Below are 21,789 nucleotides of genomic sequence, written 5' to 3'. Positions count from 1 at the left end.
TGCTGCCCTTAAGAGAATTTCAAATCTGGATGCAGATTTGGCCTCGATGTTTAAGATCTCCTGTTAATCTGCTCTTTGTTAAACTGTAACAGTACCCGCTTAAGCTCCAAGTAGATGTTGTGTCAGCATTTCTGGTGTGAAACCATTTGTCTGGGGTTTAGAATTTGTCCAGGACATCCAAAGCGGGAGCCCACAGTAGTGTATGAAGACTCAAATGGTTCCCAGTGCAGAAAGCAAACTACAGCGATGTACCTGCATAGAGACTTGAGTATATTCTTTCAGCTCTGACACAAATCAACTGCAGGGCACTTTGACACATCCCAACCTTTCAGAGTGTGTTTTTTGAGCTCTGCTCATTATCTGAGTCTCCATTCAGATGCTCTCAGCACAGATGCCTTCCTCATCAGCTCTGCACTAAAACATACAGTAAGTGAAATTCTGCCATATGTTAATACATATGTTTCAGTTTCAATAAGCATTTGATGCAGGGCTGGTTTTATTTTTTTTCCCAGGCAGTAGAAATTACAGAGTTTATACTGTTCCCTTCCCTCTCTACTTAAATATACTGGTGAGCTTAAATAAACTAATTACATTAAGGTTAGCTATGTGCAGCATAACCTGTCACAATGGTGGAAACGTGTATTGATTCTTAATGGTTCAGCATTTATCTGTTTGGTCCAAACCAGCTGGGGATGGCAGAGTCAAACTGTCTGAGACTCTCTGTGATGTTGTAAAATGATGGACAGGCAGATAGCCTGGAGAAAAGGTGTAACCGGGATTTTCACTTCATCCCCACCTCAAATTTTCCCATCTGGCATATCACAACATAATGATGTGAATGATGTCATCAAACTGGGAAAGAGGATCTGAATGGGGTGGTTTTCTCCTGTACTGAACTTTGTAAGCTGCCCACAAATGGTAATTAGCAAGTGCCTACAGTTTATTTCTGGCGGAGGCTCAGTCCATTTTCCTCAGGCTGGAATCAGTCTGTTCAGCCACCACGCTTCTTTTTGTTTGTTTGTTTGCAAATAAACTCTTGGAAAGATACCGGGCACATTATGAGATTTACAGATCAGTTGCTATGCACAAGTATGCTCCTTTTACAGAGCCGCAATACCTCTGAGTAATGCCTTTGATTTAACTAGAGCTACTCTCGATTTGCACCATCGTAGGAGCCAGATTAGGCCCCATAACTCCTGTACACAGCCTTAAAAGCATCCAAGCAGTTATGAATGAGAGCAGCATTTCAGACAGAACAAAGAAAAACAAGCCCAAAAAAAAAAAGATATCCAACATGCATCAGCATTGCCTGCTGGATTCTTTGCTTTACAACTAGAGAAATACCTCAGCAGACCCTCAGCTAGCAGAAGCTGGCACAGCTTTGTTAAAAATCAGTGGAGCTTTGCTGATTTATATCAGCTGAGAATCACTATCTGCCCCAATGACAAAATGAGGCATTGAAACATAGTGGGAAGGCAATAGGGTTTATCTATGGTTACAGCATTAAAGCAGCACCATAAGATAAACCAGTTCTTGTCCAAAGCTTTCAAAAAAGAAGGTGTCTGTGGGAACAGAGCCCTGATGTTGCTTTCTCAGTGTTGGCTTCTGATCACTGTGCCAAGACTGGCATCTTCTCTTCCCTTAGCAAATCAGCACGGCTCCACCAAGCTCTTCATTGACTGCCAATGCTGTGCTACCAATAATTTACTACTATTGAGAAACGTCTCTGCTTTCAGTGTGCACAGGAGAGTTTGCTCCTGCATGCCTGGATTTGTTCGGTTACGTACTTTATGAACATTATTAAAAAGAATCAAAGGATTCTTTTGGGTTCATTTTTCATAAAATGTCTCAAGCATTTGATAAATAAATAATCTTCTACTTAAAATGGGCACGAATTCCATAAAGACTCGGAGGTGCAAGCAGGTATGTGCCAAGCCCAGCTCTCCTCCAGGGGGATGTATATATCTATATACCTGTAATTATAGGCTGATAATTATATAATTCACTGTACGTATATCATCATTTGTGAATAACTGGGTAAGTTGGCAACACAGAAGGGCGGGACTGTATCATAAGCTAATAAAAAAAAGCAATTATATTTCTTTCTGATCCAGTTCTCACCTTCCCAGTGAGATTGGGGCATTGTGCAATAAGTGAGAAATGAGGAACCTCAGAACACTTGGAAGCAAGATAAGCATCCAAATGCCTGCTTCTGTCATTCAGAGCTCAGCTGAACTGTTTCAGTCAGGAAATTATGGGCTGCCATGGGAACAAAGGTCCCTTCCCAGATTACCAAAAGGAGTCTGAAGTGGGTCAGAAATGTTACAAGAATAGGCTTTCAAATGGCATTTTTATTATTTCCCAGGTTAATACAAGTTTGAATCTAAGCACTAAGGCTAATATAGAAATTTCATTTCAGCTTTACGCAACATCTCCTCGCTGTACATACAGCTCACCTCCAAAAACATTCCTAGAAGAAGGTATCTCTGCAGCCCTGCCTGCATCTGTCACATCTTGTTTTATACCAACTTCGCAAACTGCTTAAATAGGGAACGTTTGTAATCTGTGTTGATGCTGCATCCTGCAGAAGGTGCTTTTGGAGCTGACAGGAATCACAAAATTTTACATAAGCCTCAAAAATTTGATAAATTATGAAAAAGTGCCTTTGTTTCCTAATTTGCGGTGTTCTTGCAAGCCTCTAATTCCTTTCCAAGATGCATAGCAGAGTGTCCTCAATTGAACCAAAATGTTCACCCACTATCTTAACTTTTAATTCCTCGGGACTGCTCATACTCTCAAAAGCCTAGAGACAGTGCCCAGTATCAGGGTAGGATTGAGCCTCTAGTACGTAATATAGAACAGAACAAATCTGGGCATGCAGGAGATAATTTGGTTGTGCCGAATGAAAGCACAGAAGTTTCTCAATTCTGGTGAATTATTGGTAGCACAGCATTGGCAGTCGGTGCAGTGCTCGCCGAAATTGTGATGATTTCTTAAAGGAGAAAGAGAAGCCAATCCTGGCAACAGAATTCCAGGAAAAAAAGAAAAAGCCAGCATTGTACTTACATAGGCTGATTCAGAGAAAACTCCAGGAACAAACTTGGCAACAAAGTTTTCAAGCTGACAAGCTTGTTATTTTGTGCCCCCTTGTCTCAAGGCTGTTCTTAGAGCTCTAAATGAAACATAACTTTATTCAGAGGCTCAAATGCTGGAAGCACAGATTAGCCACATTCTCTCTACCATTTATTACAGTTTGCTGTCACTGTGTCGCTGGCTGTAAAGCAGGCAAAAGTGCTAAGCTGTTTTTCCTGTGTGAAATGAAAATGACTGGAGTGGGACAAATGCAGAGCCAAGCTCTCTGTTTGGAGCTGAGCTGGCTGTCTCACTCTCAAGGTCCTACTCAGCAGAAACCAAATCAGTATCATCAGACAGTTTATTTGGACTGGAGTCTCTGTGGCTATTGCAATATCCTAAGAGGTCTAAAGGATGTTTTTCCTACAATGTCACCATTAGGTCCTTTGCTATCAGGAAGATATAAATGAAAAGTGGATCAATTCTAATGACACTGCCTCTGGTTCAGCAAGGCATGGAAGCATATCCTGAATTTAAACATCCAAGTATCAGGAAGCCTCCTCAGCAACTCAAAGCTAAGCATGTGCTTGTTACTTTGCTTAGTCAAAAAGCTGGTGATTCAAAAGTTGAATGAAGCTTGGGATAAAGTTTCAGGTTTGGGTGATCTGTCCTCTGCTTCAAGAAGCTACTGGGAGCGAGAAGGCATTTTGGAAGTATTGACTCCCTCCCATAGTCCCCAACAAACTGATAGGACTGACCACAGTTGTACCTGCAGCCAGGTTCTATACTTTTCACTCATTGAATAGCTCTCTCTGAACTGAACTGATCGAGCTGTCCATGTTCAGTTTATATCTGTATTTGTGTGTTCATACTTATGTAGTCATGTATGTGAAATGGAACATTCTAGCCATTTCTGAGTGTTGCAGAAGTGAAATTAATGCATTTTCCCTGTTTCTGATGAAAATTATTGCCATGCTTTTCTATACCACACAGATAATATATCAAAGAACTTTGAAACCAGATAGTTGGCACATAAACAGCTCTCACTGAGGGATACATCCACAGCCTCTATAGGAAAAAAAAGCCTTGTTTGAATAATATTAGAGTCTGAAGGGCTGAAAGTTGGCTGTTACATGCAACAGAATATTCCACTGACTTAGAAAAGTCTGTGCGATAACATCTAGAAAGAGTGGTGTACTGTCAATCCAGTACAAACACTGGTACTGGGGTAACTGGGTTAGTTAATGAAGTAGTTTTATTTTAAGTTTGGTTTTTTTTCTCTCTTTGGGTCAATCAGCCCAACTTGCCCCAAAAGACCTAAGATCTTAAACTCTTTCAAAAGAGTATGGTAGGTATACTCTTAGTGCCCTCACAGGAGTCAATATGATACTCACTTCACAGGAATTATATACTGGGCTGAAACGGGGCTCAGATGTTCTTGCTGCTGTAGAACAGTGGCTTGTGCTTCCCTCCATGTTCAGGGTGGTACAAAATGCTACGGCAGCTGAGAGCATTAGATAACACCTGAACTTCTCTAGTGTTTTGTGGTCAAGGACTCTAGATATCTTCATCTGCAGTAATGAATTTTGGCAAAAAGAACTCTTTAAAACAGGTTAGGAATTAATATGGCAGCTTAACACAGAGAAAAAAAATCTTTTTAAAGAAAGTCTTCCATGAGTGTCCCAAGTTTTATTTATTTATTTGCTCAAAGTAGGTTAGATTAGTAGCAGTCGTAGTAGTTGGATTTTAAGAGATACTCAACAACCTAGAGCTCCTACAGAGCTTGTACCATTAATGATTCCTAGCAAAATGTATATAGACACCAAAAATATGGAGTTTTAATGTGCAATTCTACTCTTGGAATAATACGCATCCTCGCACCCTGAGGTCTGGGGGCTTGTCAGTATCGTTATCAAACACACTCAAATTTGGGTGCAAAAATCAATTCTTGCAGAGCCATTGCAGCTCTGGAAAAGTGAAATGGCATTTGCACATCTCCTGTCTTGTGAGCAAAATTATTGCTGTGCTGTACTCAGCTACATCTGTTGCTTTTTAGGCTTCAGCTGTCCAGCAGACATTTAACCAAGTCTGGCTTCATTCACCCGGTTATTAAATCATGTATTCAATGGAAGTGTTCTGAGAGGCCAAATGGGCTCTATATAGCAGTAACAATTCAGCACTTTGAGCAGAAAATAAAAGGAGTATGGAGTGAATACTTGGGAGGAATAACTGTGTTTTGTACAAAGCTCTCCCTGCAACTCTCTCCTGTGATGGCAGGAGAGAATGATAGAAATCTTTCTGTTCCCAAGGTGAATTGCTTGAGAATCTCATCTTAAAAGGGTGGGGGCATTGCTAAATGGGGAAGGTAAGAAGTTTCTTGAATTTCTGAGGGCTAGTCTGGGCTAATTCCTTTGTGCTTGTCGGGAGGTATCAATTCCTGAAAAGGGAGTTTCCTTTCTCTTTCCTATGACTAGTCCGGATGGTGCCTACACACTTCACATATCTACATATGGGCTGACTTCCCCGCCCGCTTGGTGCCTACTGGCCCCACTCCCTTATCTAATCAAGGTTCAATCAAAGTTAATTAGGGATCTAGTTTTCTGTTCCTACATTAGGCGTAAAGCAAAAGAAGCTCCTGGGCATATCTGATCAAGAAGCTGATCTGTGTTATAACTATGTAATAACTGGCACAACTGTGTAATTACAATACAGCACTATCTAAGGTTACATCATTATCATTATGCTTAACACTAAAACAAAATGTGGTTATCATGATTGCTGTCAACACATTTGTGATATGCCACCCAGGAAGATGAGGCTATATACATGTCACCCAAGCTCTATTTGAACCTGGAAAATAGTTTGTTCCTGCAGATAGGGTGTAAGAAGAAAAAGTAATACATAGAACTTTGTCAATTTGGGGTTAAATCTACCCTTCCTTTTCACCCTTCTCTTCTAGTTGCTTTGTTAGCCAGACTCATCAGTGAGTGCACTGACTCAGGAGCCACTGATAATAAAAACGCAATCTACCTATGCATGTCTAGAGTCTGTTTCCACAGGGTACAGAACTGCAAAGTTCCAAGAGCAGTGTTAACTCGAAGGCATTGCACAAATTACATAGTTTTTAGGTTTGATTTTCTGCTTGCTTAAATAGGTAGTTTAATGAAGTAATATGTAGCTATAAAAAGTAGAGGCCATGAAACATATTAGAACTGCAATTCACTTGAAGGGGGGACAATATTGAAAATATCGTTTCTACATCTTCTGCTTCTTGCTGGGTTTAGTTATATGAGGGAAAGGATATTGCACAGCTTTCAGTGACTAGTATGTATGTGCAGTCTTAAATATCAGCCATTTTTTTGTTAATGATAGGTCTGGATGTGATTTTTCACTAAAGACAGCTTCCTTAGCTTACCTCATATCACAGCATCTGGTATCTCTAATTGGAATCATTTTCATAATAACCATGAGCAATATACATTACCATCTAAATATGAAGGCTGACTACAATACAGACTTGTCTACAGCTCTTTAAGTATCCAGGATCCAGTCCAAAGCCCCTTAAACTCGAGGGAAAGACTCCTGCTGATGTTAGTCTTATCTAGCTTAGGTGCAATGTAACAAAAACCCCTCCCAAAACTCCATGTAAAAAAGGAGAGGTATATTCATTATTAATAACTTTCAGTGCAACTCTGACAAGTTCCTCCAAAGGTGGTGCCCCTTTCTGTTACTAAATAAGGCCTAATTCAGCCAGTATTTAGATACTTGCACAACTTGAAATGCCAGAGTAGTTTTGTGGATTTTTATGGAAGTTCAAGGCACACAGTAGGTTAGTCTACTCAGTAGCATGCTACTATGAATTCAGAATTCACTGTTTCATTACTAGTAAAAGAAAATTAAATACTTCATAGAGAAACACATGCCCAATACTCATTTTTTTATGGTATTATGAGCTTGTATTGAATTATTTCAGAAAAAAACTTGCTTCGCTACACCACTTATAAATTCCTAAGATATCCATAGCCAAAGTCTTCAGCTACTCATTGAGCAGTAGACATTGATGTTATGTTCAAAGTGTAACATTTTATATCCGTCACAATCAGCAGTTCTCTGTAAGATAAAAACACATGAATTCATCTCAGCCTGGACAGTTTCTCCAAAATAAATCCTACTGTCAAATTGAAGGGAAAAAAAGGGGATTAAATAGAGTTTCCTAACAACTGAATGCACAGGCTGAAATTTTACATAAAAAGGTGCAAATGCTTTTAAAAAGAACCATCCCAGATTGCATTTTCTTGCTCTCTCCCATATAATTGTAAACAGCTTTGATTTCAAAGGGAAAATCAGACAATTATTTTATAATGAGAGGTGTGGTCTAGTGATTCGAGCATCAGACTGGCAGCCAAAAACCACTGCAGTTTTAATCCTGGCTCTGCCACTGACACCATCTATTGCCTTAGGCTAATCAGTATGAGTTTGACTGAGATCTGCTCCTTGTGGGTGCAAGAAGTAGGGATAGCTGCAGAATTCCTGATTCAAAGCTACAGAAGTGGGCAAGAACCTTCCCTCCACTGCACCCAGCATGGCCCCAGAGTGAAGGACAGCATCCCTGACCAGAGGAAGAAATTAAACCTACGCAATGTTCACCTTAGGCAAGCTGAGGTTCAGGAAAGCCATAGTTGCTAAGTGCTGTCAATAAAAGCTTCAAAACCTCTTTGCATAAGCATATTTGAGTATGTCTCTGCTTTGAAGAAAGCCTGCTGCTTAGGTCGAGGGGTGAGTTAAGCCAGTCTTGCCTTTAGAACACTCCCGGCACCTGGGGAGGTTTTTATTTCCTTTAAGCACCTTGTAGTTAAATTTTTAGTCATTGTTTTCTTTCTTCCTGTGTGCACCCATCCCCCAGTGACCCCCAGCTTTCCCTTTGCTTCTCAGTACAATTCCTCCTGTCTCACTGAGTTGTCTGATTTCTTACCCTTGATTAATACAAACACAGACAAAACTCTCATCCTTGGGGATTTTAATTGGAAGGCTGATTGCCTTTTCTTCTTTGCTTGTACACTTTCCATCACTTCAGCTTCCTTGGGGTGCACAGACAGACTTTCAATCTCCCCCTTCACATTCGCCATCATGTTCTTGATCTTTGTTTGCTCGGGGCTTGACTCCTGATATAAATGTTAGGCATCTTGCCATTTCAGATGACAGATCAGCTCTTTGATGTGTCTAATTATGATGGAGAGGGGGCAGAGAAAGCAGGACCTCCTGAAGCCAGGATGAATTTGCTGCCCATATAAAACTCTGTGCAGCAATGTGTCCCTCTGCTTCCCCTCTTGTATGTGACAGTACACTAGACTCAAATCCTGCCCAACCCCGAACAGTTCAATGAATAATACCCCATCAAAGGGAAGTTTTCACATTTGAACCTGTTTGTTTAATTTGAAAGGGGGAAGCTGGCAGAAACCAGGATGCCATTATGATAGGGAGGGGTAGCTGAATGGGGAATTCTACCTCAGCTTTGCATGGCAAAAAGCATAGGTGGCTGACTGAAAGCAATCTAGTGAGAGAATCTTGTTCCTCCACCTTACATAACTCTCTCTACCACAGAGTGACACTTAGTATTTATGTTAGTGCTTTGCAGAAGTCATCAAATTCAACCTCACAGCACCTTTCTACGCTGCAGTTTCAGTTCAGTTGTATGGATGCTGTTCAGGGAGAAAAGGCATGCTACTGTAAGAGCAAGAAGCTTAGGAGCGCACTAACTTCAGTCACTTCTCTTGCTCTTAAATAATTTAGACACTTTGAGAGCATCTCATCCCAAGTCCTTGCTCTTTGATTAAGAACCAAACTTGTGGCAAAGCAGGAACTGGACTCATTTTGGAGTTTGTGACAACCAGACCTGTACTCAAACTCATAGCTATCTTCCAGGACTTTAGTAAACACCCCTCTGTCTATTTTTGGGGAGATGCTGCCTTGCTTGGCAGGAGAACGAAGAGAAGACTGGATAGAGCATTTAGCACTGAAACCTGTTTAAGGTGCGTACTGCTGAACTTGTACTGTTCCTCTTTGCACGTGTATGCCCACAGAACGGTTGCACAGTTCCTACCTGTACTGTCGAACATGTGGCTGCCCTGTTCAGTTCAGGGCTCTACTGAGTTGCATGCTTTATAGACACATGAAAGGCCATGGTCCTGGCCCTGAGGGACTTGAAGTCGTTAGCAAATCTCACAGACACTTCTTAATATGAATTTATTGCTGATTTGTCTGCCCCAGAGCTTGAAATTCTTTATTTATCTGCCAAACAGGCACAGCAGGACTTTCAGCATTGCTTCCCCTTATAATACCCATCTAATATGCTTCAAGCCTGACCTACAATGATCATCTCCTGGGAAGAAAGGTTAGTTTAGTCTTCCTTCCATTCAGCATTCAGCCCTTGATCTTTCTACCAAAATGGGCAATCAGTACTAGTGAAATGAACACTGATCAACACCGACAAAACCTTTCACCTCGTTTCATGCAATAAGCTGGGGTTATATTTGTGCTGCCGTCCTTCAGCAGAAAGCCTTGAGTGGAAAGTTTCCTACCATCTCTCTTACCTCTTCACTTTTCAGAGCAAATGCAGAATCCTGCTTTAAATTAAACAACCAAAAGGTGAAAGGAATAAATGTTCTAGTCTACAGAGTGACGGCGTGAAAGGCAGTGGTGAAGGGGATCTCTGTGCAACAGAGGTAGAGGGAGTACAGGGAACATCTATCAATATTTACTGAGCAGCACTGCTTTTCCATTTTGTGTTTCTCAGCCCTTCATCTTTACAGAGCTCTGCCCTGTAATAGCTTTGTGCTTATTCCTGTACATTGCCAAACAAGAAACCTAGTTTCTGGCTCTGATCTTTGTTGACAGGGATGAGGAAGATTGTGGAAGCCTTTCTCTCCATGGGTCCTCTCTAGCCACCCAAGGAGAGATTAATGGTTTCTGAAAGCATTTTCACCCTGCAGAAAGGTCACCATAGTCCTGGGGAAGATGAATAAACAGGGGTTCATCAGGACTCTGTAGTAACATGGGAGGGACCTCTTCCAGTAATAACATTGCCAAAAAAATCCTAACAGTGGCAATTTCAGCGTGGCAGGTGACATTGTGGGTTGTGGTTTCTCACACAGGGCAACACGTTCCGATTGCTTCTACAGCTGTATTTTGTTTTAGCAATTTTGTTTGAATCAAGTGTTTGTCATTGTGTGACTGTGATCTGTGGTGCTGGTTAGGGCTGTAAGAGAATATATCCCTGTCAATTTATCTTCTGTGTACAGTCAGCTATCTCTTGGATTCACTTTGGAGCTCTGAGTTAGGGTGGGATTTTGCTTTAGGTATTTTATGTCAACTCTATCATCTTAATATTGACTGCTCTGGCTCTGGACAGTAGACTTAACCTTGAATTAGCTTGTTAGATACTCTTGTGTATCTTCTTAATACTTCACACGACTTTTGAGACCTGATAGGCTGAGTACCTTAATCCAACATTATTTACTTCACTTTTAAAGCAGAAAACATCTAGCAGAAAAGCTAACAGGAGCTAGCAGAAGCTCAGCTGGATCAGTGAAAAAAACCTTCCCTTTAGATTTTCTATTCACTGATTTAGGATGGGGGAGCTACATCGCTATGTGTTTACTCTCTAAATAAATTCCATACATGTGATGTATATACATGCATAGTGTAGTTCATTGCCCTTAGTTGCACAATCATGTATGCCTCATGTTCTTTTACAGACATAATGCTAAGTAATCATATTGCTGAGATGAGAGGACAAAAATGTCTGAAATGGACTGATGCAATTTTGTCAGATTATCATAAACTACCAAACCTCAGCTACCAGAATAGATGATCCTGACAGATGCTTGCAGTTGGAGTGCCCACATAGGGAGAAGTCTGCTTATGTATCTGGTGGGAGGCATAAAGTTGATTTGCTTTATCCTGTCGATCTAAGGATTCACTTTGCAGGTCAGACTTTATCTACACACAGTGTTTATTTAGACAATTAAACTATCAGTGTCATTCATAGAATCTAATATGCTAGCAGAGATGTTTTTCTTTCTCAGTGTTTTTTGTTGTTGCTGGAGTATGTATTCCTGCCACAAAAGTCTTTTTATGGAAATAATATTTTGTTATAAGCACTATCATCATGTATTGTAATTATTATTTTGTTTTACCCTGCCCACACAGAAAACTGTTTGCATTATATTCCATTGAAAGATACGTTTTAAGTTAGCTCTGCTAGTCATGAATAATGTAAATTGACAAGAACTATTATGGAGGGAGGTAGACAAAGAAGCAGAAAGTTAAGTGGTTTCCTTTCTTTTTATGGCAGAGTGACATTTACCTGTGAGTACATTTGATTTTGACACAATAGGATGAGTCTCTGCTGTGCTGGATTAGGATTGAGGCATGTGGAGGAGTTCAGACAAAGAGTGGGCACTGAGAAATGCCCTCGCCAGACCTCTCTAGGGGGGGTACTTCAGCAGCAATAGCATGTCAGAATGTCCTTTTTTTTTTCAGTCCTTGTATCCAGCTGACAAAATCTTTCCTTGTTTCTGTATCTGTAATTCCAAGAGATCTGTCAGTGTTTCCACAGCTGTCTTACAGTCTAATACTTACTGCTTGTCACATCACTTTCCAAGAAAGGGTCCGTGTCACTTTCCCACCCTGACAGACAGGGAAACCAAGAGAAACTGTTGGTGAATGAGGGTCACTTGGAGACCCAGGACCAGCTTTCCAGGTGTGTGTTCTCATGGCCCAGACTGGTACTGCCCCTCACATTCAAACTACAGATTTCACCAGATCCCCTTTTCCTCACACTTGCCAGAACTGTGCTAGTTGCATCTAACAACAGTTACACTGCGTCTAAATCAGAAGTAACTTCAGTGGGTTAGATTCTCACTTTTGCAAACAAGAGCGTTTCCCCTGAAACCAGCAGGGCTCATTTTTGGGTCTGAAATGCTGTATTTGCTCTCATGTCTGAAAACATCCCACTGGCTGCTTTTTTTCTCTAGTGTGGCACATTTACTAATCCCTCTTATCCGTCTTTTCCCAGCAGTACAACCTTCCATGTCCACAAGGTTACCCTGGGGAAGGGGGACAAAAGGGTCAGCCCTTGTCTCTAGTGAGCAAATGAACAAAAACCCAAATAGGCATTGCACTGTATCAAGAGATTCCCTTCCCCAGGGGAGCTGCAAGTCTGCAGGGGGAGAGCAAGCATCCCTCTGTTTCTGCAGTGCCCTGAGTACCAGTTTTAGCTGTCCATACCGCTCGTAGGAAAGCTTTGGAGAACATTGTCCAGACTGCCTTCCAGAACTTTTCCCAGGTCTCTCCTTCAGGTTTCTCCACAGGAGAAGGACAGGACCCAGCTGATTATAAATGACCTGTCCCACCGAGTTACTGCTGCACACTATGGGAGTTCAGCTATTGCAGTCCTGTTTTCTGGTGCTGTAGTCCTGAGTACACATACACACCAGAACTGTGTCTTGGGGCTTCAAATGCCTTTATCTATGTCACGCATTGGTTTGTACAGTTTGCTGTGAATCACTGATGCCTGCTGGGAACACATACCCGCTTCTGGTTATTTTTGTTACAATGTTATAATGGGCACAAGGACGCTTAAAAGTGGAACAACTGAGCATTTCTTGGTAGCCAGCGCTGGCAACACCCCTGGGATGCCTGAGAACACCAAGATCTGCTGTGGAACTGCCTTGCTGTAGTGAAAAGAAACTAATTCCAAGGTCATGGCATAGCCTGTGTCCTGTGTAACAGCTTTACTATCTGAATGATAGAAAAGTAGCTGTCTTATATCCTGCAGTATGTGATCAGAGACCTCACTGTGATGCAGGTTTTCCTAGCTGAGGGTGCAGTAGTCATTTAGGCACTCTGATTACTTCTCAGTTGTGGGGCAATTGCTCTCTGTTACATGACCTTATGTCCTGGGATGTCTAGGGGCTAGGCTGGAAGGTTTCACAGCTCCCTTCTAGCCCGCATCTTCTGACAGGCATTTTCTGGTCTCTTGGTTTTCTCACCACCAGAAAATCGGTGAGCAGAGGCATGAGATCCATGACAAGGAACTGAAACATAGCTTGGACAAACACCTTGGACAAACACCTGTGAAGAAAAAGGGATTAATTGCATGCTGATGTTATTACACCATGCTGATGCTGTATGATGGTGCCAAGGATGAATACATGAATGTTAGGAATTCAGTACTATGGTAAAAGTGAACATCTCCAACTCCAGTTAGTTACTAACTGCTCGCAGGGGGGTGAGGGTTTCAGCTTTGAAGGTCATAGTATTTGAAGGACAAACATTTATTTCTGTTCCCAGATAAAGAAAGAGGGAACAAAGAAACTAAGCTGAGAAATGCAGTGTGGTCAGAGCTTCTGGTGTGAGTGCTTAGTGTTCAAGTGCTTTCTGAGATGTTTGTTATGGATGGGGAGCATGTTAGAAAAACAAAAAGATACTTGGAGAAAACTGTTAGATACTGTTAGAGAAAACAGTAAAGGGAATGGTAGAAACAGACAATAGTAGATATAAAAATACTAATCTTATCTGGAGTTGTATTAGCTCTGGAGGTCTCAGAGTGGCCTTCTTTGTCACCTCCATTTTATGAAGAAGGTCAGACACAAGAGAGGAACTGATCTGCCCAAGGCACACAGCCAGCAAATGGTAGAATTTGGACTAGAATCCAAATCTTTTTACTCTTAGGAGGAAGTGAGAAGATAGGTTTACTGTAGTTTCGAAAGACATGGCTACAAGGGGATTCAAACTAGCTGAGGCTGCATTTCTAACTAAATTGTGTGGGCTTTGGTCTGCTCCTTTGGAGTCTGCTTTGTGCTTTAATTCTCTTGTGCCACTACACACAAAGTAACAGTCACTTTTACAGAAAAATATAAGGCCCAAACTCTGCCTTTGGGTACAGAAAGAAATCAGAGAGAAGAGGAGCCATGGAGTCCAGGTGCTTGGGACAGTGGCCATGTGCCGGACATCATCTTTCGTGGTAATAACCCCTTTCCAATGGCAGCCTGAGCTATTTGCCTGTCATGATCTGTCTTTTTGTGCTTGGGGAATGCTGGCTGACCTTTGTCTTTGATGTTGCTAGGCCCTTTCCTTGCAATAGGGCAGTTCAGGAGGCCATGACCACATCTGCTTTGGCTGGTTCTGTTATCAATTAATTTGTCCTGCCACATCAAAGAACAGAGATAAAGCTGTAGCATTTCCTTACCCCAGATTTTTATCTTCACTCCCCAGTTCACCTCACAACACATGCACCTTCCACCTCCACAGCAAGCAGAGAGAGAGACAGACAGAGAAAGAAACTGAAATGACATCCTAATAGCCTCCCTTGAGTGCTGATGGCACCTGGGTCTCTGTGTGTTGAGCCTTACACCCACTTCCAATCTGGCCTGGCCACAGCCAGTCGGTTGCTCACTCCCCCAACAAGTTATTTGTTTTTCTCTCTAGACAAATCAGTGATGTTAGAATGACAAATAACAGTTATAGCTTTGCACTTAGCTGAGTATAATTTCAGTCCATCAGTACCATCTGTCTCCCTTCTTGGGCTGCAGCTCCATTAAGCGACAGGCAGAGATCCTCAAGGACAAAGAGCCCAACTCCCATGGATAGATATTTTAGGGGTCAGAATTTATGACTCATTGCCCTTTGCAGTTAATTCCAATGGTGAGCTGGGAAAAATGAAGCTGGGACTTAGAACCTAGTTCAGGTTAAAACTTCCCAACTGCTCTGCCATGCTAAGCCTTGACTCTCCTTGTTCAGGAGTTCTGCACTGACACTGATACTGGCCACCATCGAAACATACCCACAGACTCACTCGGGTGATGCTGTTTGTCTTGGCTTTGAGACAGCATTCATTTTTTTCTAGGAGATTTTGTGCTCAGTTACTACAAATCATAGAAAAGATGATGGAATTCTTATGTGTAGTAGGGAACTTCAACACTGATAAGTAACCTAGTCTATTGATAGTAATCCAACTTTGTTTTGTTGAAGTGTCTTTCCTTTTGTCTCATAGCACTCACTAGGGAGAAAGAGGCTTAACGAAACTTCCAGTCTCCATCAAATTTCAGGACAAGATGACTTCTGTGCTGATTATGTCTTCCCCTCTCTCACGTAACCTACTCCTCTTTTTCATCTATGACCTTTCAAAGATCCTTGTTCTCATTCTGTATGAATTTCAAACTCCTCTTCCTCCTTTTCTTGATCCTTTCCCTTCCTTCCACTTCCACTTCCCCTTCCCCTTCCCTTTCCCCTCCCCTTCCCTTTCCTCTTCCCTTCTTTTTTTTCTCATTTCTTACGTTTTTTTCTGAGCACCACTTTGATCACATCACAAAACATGGGCAAAAAAGTTTGGGAACCATTTTGCATGTGCTGTGAAAAAGCCAGGTCTCCTGCAGTGTGGCTCTGAATGTCCTTCCCTCTCATTGACTAAAGACCCTGTATACCTTGCAGGATCAGTTGCATTCAAAAACCTGTCCTTTCAAATTTGTTTAGGTAAAGTGCAGAGTGCAGATGATTCCCAGAATAACTCTTCTGGCTTCATTTGGAATGACAGCAAAAACAAATCTGGACCTAGCTTTTCATCTCAGTGGAAGGGCATATGAGAAGCAGTGAGAATATGTCATTGTTCGTAAAGGACAACATTACATGAAAGAGAGAGCACAGGAGAAAGGCAAAGAGAAAGAGATTTTTCCTGTCTGCTAAATAAGGGCCGTTTTGAGGTGTGTGAGGACAGCAGGGGTCAGCAAGTGCTGGAACTGACTCTGAACTTCTGGCAGAACCATCTCCTGGAACTAAACCCAAGAATACCTTTATCTTCAGCAACCTGCTGGGAGATGTTCCACAGCCAGCTTTCTCCACAAGAGCCAGGTTACAGTGTCTGTACATGACAGCAACTGAAGCAAAAGCTTTTGTCTCCTGAAACAGACTAGCTCACATACAGCACAGTAGACTCGAGCCTGAAACCATTTAATATCGGACACTGAGCAAGAATCCATTTGTAAGAGGAGCCATAAACCATGATATTAACAGGGAGATGGTAGGTGCAGATGTTCACACACCATGTCTAATTAGAACAGGAACAGATATGTTACAGAAATGAGAATTCCATCAGTAAGGATCTAGCTGTACACATTTGGTTTGTTTGAATTACCAGATACTTTATGTGTCTCAGCTCCTTTTCACCAGGAAACCAATCTGTTTGGCAAATACTCCTTAAATCTCATTGCTCCCCTGTCATATGAATGGAGTAAAGACTATTTTTCCCACTTGCCAGATAGGTGGTTTCACTGAACATTCACGTTGCTCACCTCTACAAACAGCATCAGAATTAGAAATCAAGCCCAGGACTCCTGATTCTTAGTCTTTTCCCATCGGCCACATTCTTCTCAGTTTGCTTTACCTGCATATCAGGAATTTTGTGGGCAACTACAGAGACAGAGAACAGATTGCCCCCAAATGGTGTCTTCAATCACTCAACTTTTATCACTGAGAGACAGTAGCTTCCCTCCCTACCTCCTTGAAAAGCTTTTAAAATAAACACAGGTACATTAGAACAACAGCCTTTCAAAAGGGTCCCTTTCCTCCCCCTCACCTTTCTTGCTCTCTTGTCATTAAGCAGAACAGAGCCATCCTTACATGTGACATTTCGACAGATTGACTTTAGCTATTTACGTTAAGCTTTTCTTCCTCCCATTCAGGATCACTTTCATTCATTTTCCAAGTGTCTCAGATTTTCTTCTGCTAAACCCATAGATCAGGTGATTCACAATGAACGCCAGGACATGCGCCATTCTGATAAAAGCAGAGCCCTGAAGTCTCCCTACTCCTTCTGTAGCCCCTTTCTGCTTACTCTTTTACTCACTAATTCTGCTGACAAAGGGAAAAATACACCAGGAGTGGTAAAGGAAATCTCACTTTTAAATGCCAATTTCATTTTCTTACCACAGAAGCCACTTCCCTGGTTAAACTATTCATTAATTGTCTTCTGGGCTTATAGGCAGTGGCTCAGATTCTGATCTTAATTATATCAATAAAAACAACCACTCCAGGGCAACGTTTCATGAGTATGCTTCCTTTTAAACCAGTGTGCTTGCTTAGTTGAGGATGGCCTTTCTAAACCAAATCCTAACCCAGAAGTACCACATTAGTGTCAGTGGAACTGACAGGTGACAGAGTTCAGACTCTGAACTCCATCACAAGGGTTTTCTCTTTCTGCCAGCAACAGAAAACTGAGCAGTTAGCACAATCCTCTCGACTTACTTACACTCTCTGCTCAGGAGAAGCCGAGGAGCTTTGCTTGGGTATGTTGAAGGTGCAGTGGCATAGATGTATGTCTGAAGTGAGGGTGTGTCTTGCTGCTGTGAATGGAATCTATCTTAAAGCATTGCTGGCAAGAGCATGGTATTAAATTCAGACCAGGACTTACAGAAAATATAAACCAAAGAAAGACAAAAAACTCCTTGACTCTGCTGGGTTCTTTTCATTCAGATATTGATAGGCTGTGGCCTTTAGAGTCTATTTGCAAAGGGTGAGGATGCTTTGTTGCAGGGGAGCAGAAGGAGGGTAAAAGGTGAACTGCTGAGAAGAGACAATTGAGCTTGTGTCTCTGGATTTGCTCTGCTATGATTTCCCTTCATTTTTGTTACATTTGACAGTAAATATTTAGGTCCTGTCTAAGCCAAAAGACAGCAATGGCTGGTAGAGTTAAACTCATGTGTCTACTGGGAAAGTGGAAGTGACTTTCTGAAAGAGGGAGTCAAACTCCTAAGGCTGTGTTAGTTTTCTGGAGAAACCAATCCAGCATATTAAGCCCACTGCTTTGTGCTTAATGCTGCTTTCTTGTGCTTGTGTCTGTACTTGTAACACAGAAGAAATCAAGTGGACATGAGATGAACTATCTCTGCAGAATAGATGGATACAGGCAGACCCTTCATACGATCATTGAAAGAAAATAACACCAGCAAAATGTCTATCTTTTAAAAACAAGGGCACCCCCAACCTGTTATGCAACAGAAAACAAACCCACTGTTTTCAAGTTCATTTGTGTTCATGTTGTCTCTCCCTGGTTACTGTGGTCTTTGATAGCTGTTCAGCTTCCCTTTTACCTGGGTGAAAATTGTGTTGTTCCCTTCTGCCAACCCCGGACATAAAGGAGACTGAGATTTTTCATAACCTTAAACCATACTGAGTCTGCAGATGCCCAGCAGGTAATTTCAATAGCTAATAAACCAAAGTAACAGCTATAGCTCCTAAACTACACTCAGAGCTTCTAACCCTAGAACCTAAGTCTTCCGAGATGTATGGAAAGTTGCAGGAATTGGAAAGCCTGCTACAGTGACACATCAAATCCTGGGGCCCTTTGATGGGAAACCATCATTGTCAGAGATGGGCAAGGCCTGAGAATATTTTTCATTTTTCCAGCTGAATTTTTTTTCCCATGTGTATGCTGCTTTGGTTCTCCCTTTTCACACAAGCTTGCCAGCCTGTGTATTACCATGGCTTATATAAGTTATGGCAGCAGGTAGTGGTCCCAGTAGAGACCAGAACCCTGTTGTGGCAAGAGCTGAACAAAGATCTGCTTATCATGAGCTTTAACAAGCCATTCTCTCTCTCAGCCACTTTTTTTTTTCTCTCATTCTTGATCTTTCTTACTTAACTGGAAGGTCTTGGGAGCTTCCTCAGGTTTTTGTATTAACTCCTTCTAGAGAAAATGTGGTCTAGGTCAACTCTTTTCAGAACACACAAAAAGGGGGACAGAGGAAAAGAGGGATGCAGGAGCAGCTGAGTGATGCTAAGCAATGTTTGTATTGCAGAATAGTCACATTGGCACATGGTTGTTGGGTAACAAGCGTCTGTTTGTTGCAGTCCTGGGACAACAACTCACTGTAAAGTTAAAGCTTTTTGTGTGCATATAGAGTTTGAATTAGGGGAAATGCTCAAAATACATAAACAGGAACTAGCCTTGCAGGGAAGATAAGCTTTGGAGTGAGGGGGCTGTCTCTTCCAATGTGTATTTAGTGTCTACCGCAGTGGGGACTAATCTCATTTTAGGCCTCTAGATGCTGGGCCTCCCTTAATGTGTATACTGCTGTAATACACATAACTACTTCCTTCCATTGACTGCCTTTTTGTTGCATTGTTTTGTGTAATTGACTCCCTTTTTCATCCAGAGGCCAAAGAGTGATTATTGGAGATTGCAAGCTCCAGACCTGAATTGTTTCATTCAGGAAGTTAATTAAAATCAACCCACCTCTTTAGAAAACCCTTTCCAATATAGTGTGGATGCTCCTTTCATCTCAGCATTACTTCTTTTTTTTTTTTTTTTTTAATCAGTGCTCCTTAAATCATGGAAATAACTTGGCAAAGGAGCTGAATTACAAGAAAAATCAGTTAGGAACGTAGGTAAAGGCACATAATAGGTCTTTAGAGGAGAGGAATGAATTTAATTGAGTGAAAGCTCAGAAAACCCAAAAGTAAACTCAGGGTCATCAGCATACTTCTTTCACTTATCCCTCAGTTGCACTTCATAGATCCAGGCTTCCTTTTGCTCTGCTGTTATCACACTTTCCTTTTGCTGTGATTTATTAACTGTGGAACTGTCAAATTATGAAACTGAGGTTCTAGAAATACTTATTAATGTTTGAGAAATTCATTTCACACTTGAATACTTTTTCTAACACTTACTAATGTCCCTCATTTTGGTCATGTGGGTCTACAGGGCAAGAAAACAAGGTATCTTATTATATATTTAGCATGTGGAGATGAAGGATGAAAAAAAAAGTATTTTAAAACCCCCTCAAACATTGCAGCAACTTCATGCATTTGCTCCTTGTGCTGCTGTATGTGGTGACTCTGTGTGTGTATGTGCGTAAGCAGGGCAATGTCTGTACATTCAATGACACCATTCCAGCTTCCTTTCAGTCACTATTAAGAAAGCACTTCTAATCCCCTCTGAGAAGCTTGAACATAAAATTCCTTTCATGCCAGTTTTGTCTTCCTCAATTTGGCAAACACTGTCCTTCCCCCTGTGATTCCAATGGAACTTGTAATTCAAAAGACATTTCTATTTATTACTACCCTGTTAGTGTACAAGAATCATCAGGGGTGCCGGTACAGCAAAGGCAACAAGGTTACTTTCTGAGCTCACTGTCGCAGTTTTGTACTGCACAACAAAAATGCAGCGGGCCATAGATAAATGATGATTACTTATTCACTATTTAATCAGAATAAGGAACCTAAAAAAAATTACTGAGTAATTACTTGCCTCAAGATCCTTGAGAGTGAGTTTGCCACATTTATTTCCCATGCAAGGTTTTCTGATGGAAATTCGTTTAAAAAGCAGAAACAAAGACCGCCAATAATGTCAAAATGTATTAATTTGCTCTTATAGGACTGGAACATTTCTACTTCTTGACACTCAGTTTTGAAATGTGTTATGTTACAACAGTATCAAATGTAACAGTCTGAACTCTTGCTTAAAAGGAGGTTTTCCTTCAAAACGTAATTTTTCACAGAATACAGAGCTCTGTGTTTCCGTCAGCATTAATGAAGTCAGGTCTAGTATTTAACCTAATCTGCTCAAAAAAGTCCTATTACCCTGCACACTTAGAGCCACATCATCTGATAGGAAATGGCTGCAATACCTCCAGCCTTCCTAAAATACTGACAGTTTCAACCGTTTCTTAAGAAATACTTACTCACTGGGGACTGAAGCTCTAAATAGATGCTTCTGCTTTAAAATATGATCACATTATTTAGCTCAAATGGATGACTCCTCACAAATCAAGCAGTGTAACACTGAAGGTCACCCAAAGAAATGAGTGACCACCAGCTGTTTTTCCTTGAGGTATCTGCATAGAGCTTTTCTCTTTCTGATACCTCACTGTTACCATTTATGATTTCTGAAGGACTGTAACATTTTTCTTCAGGCAAGTATTTCATGCCAGCATTGGGAACATCATTTTTTTCAAAAGACAATTTCTGCTTTGAAACACCAGCAACCATTTACAGTTTTTCACATTTGATATGCTACCCCTGATGAAAACTGAGTGCAGCAGAAGTACCCTTCTACAATGCACAGGTGTCCACCGCGCACTCAGAGCATCAGACTTTGTGATATGGGGGGAAAATAAGAAACCTCTTTGGCAGAAGTAACATGGAAGACATCATGTATCTTTTTACCTGCTATGAGAGGTCTGAATTCTAGCCTTACTTAATCCAGCACAGAAGCCAGTGGTGGGATGGGATGGAGTTTTTGCTCTGCTGACTCTTCCGGTTAAGATGAGGCCAAGACCAAAGTTAATATCACCGTGAATCCTTGCAGAGATCCTGCTTACAGCTGTGTCCCACAAATCTGCATGACGCTCAATGCCACTGGTTTAAAATCTGCCAGTTTGTGTATATGCAAGTGATTAATTTTGGTATGTACGAAAATGCTCATGTGTCAGTGTAAAACCCCCAAATCCTGTACACACAAATGCAGATCATTCAGATCAGCATGTGCCATTTGAATGATTGCCTTTCAACATCTGTCCTGTTGCTTTTTCTTTGCTCTTGCTCTTCAACATTTCTTCCTGTAGACTTAAAAAATCGTGCCATGTGAAAAGCCCTAGTTACATTAGCTAATTCTTGCTTCTTCCTTAAAACCATACACATTAGTTAGTATTCACTTTGCAA

At 41.3% G+C, this 21,789-nt stretch overlaps 1 long non-coding RNA gene across 1 annotated transcript in view; it reads right to left on the bottom strand.

The window, feature by feature from the left end:
* LOC133213350 (uncharacterized) overlaps window positions 1-21,396 on the bottom strand; it is a 29,139-nt gene extending 7,743 nt beyond the window's left edge. The window contains exon 1 of the long non-coding RNA XR_009725789.1: window positions 21,295-21,396. This is a non-coding gene — a long non-coding RNA (uncharacterized LOC133213350). The remainder of the gene's footprint in view (window positions 1-21,294) is intronic.
* Between the last annotated feature and the right edge of the window lie 393 nt (window positions 21,397-21,789).

This window comes from Neopsephotus bourkii, unplaced genomic scaffold (genome assembly GCF_033783945.1).
Source record: "Neopsephotus bourkii isolate Nb327-2 ecotype Australia unplaced genomic scaffold, CSIRO-AGI_Nbou_v1 NB_804, whole genome shotgun sequence".
Taxonomy (NCBI): domain Eukaryota; kingdom Metazoa; phylum Chordata; class Aves; order Psittaciformes; family Psittacidae; genus Neopsephotus; species Neopsephotus bourkii.
Note: the sequence above shows the minus strand (reverse complement) of the source record. Positions and strands in the feature narration are given on the sequence as shown.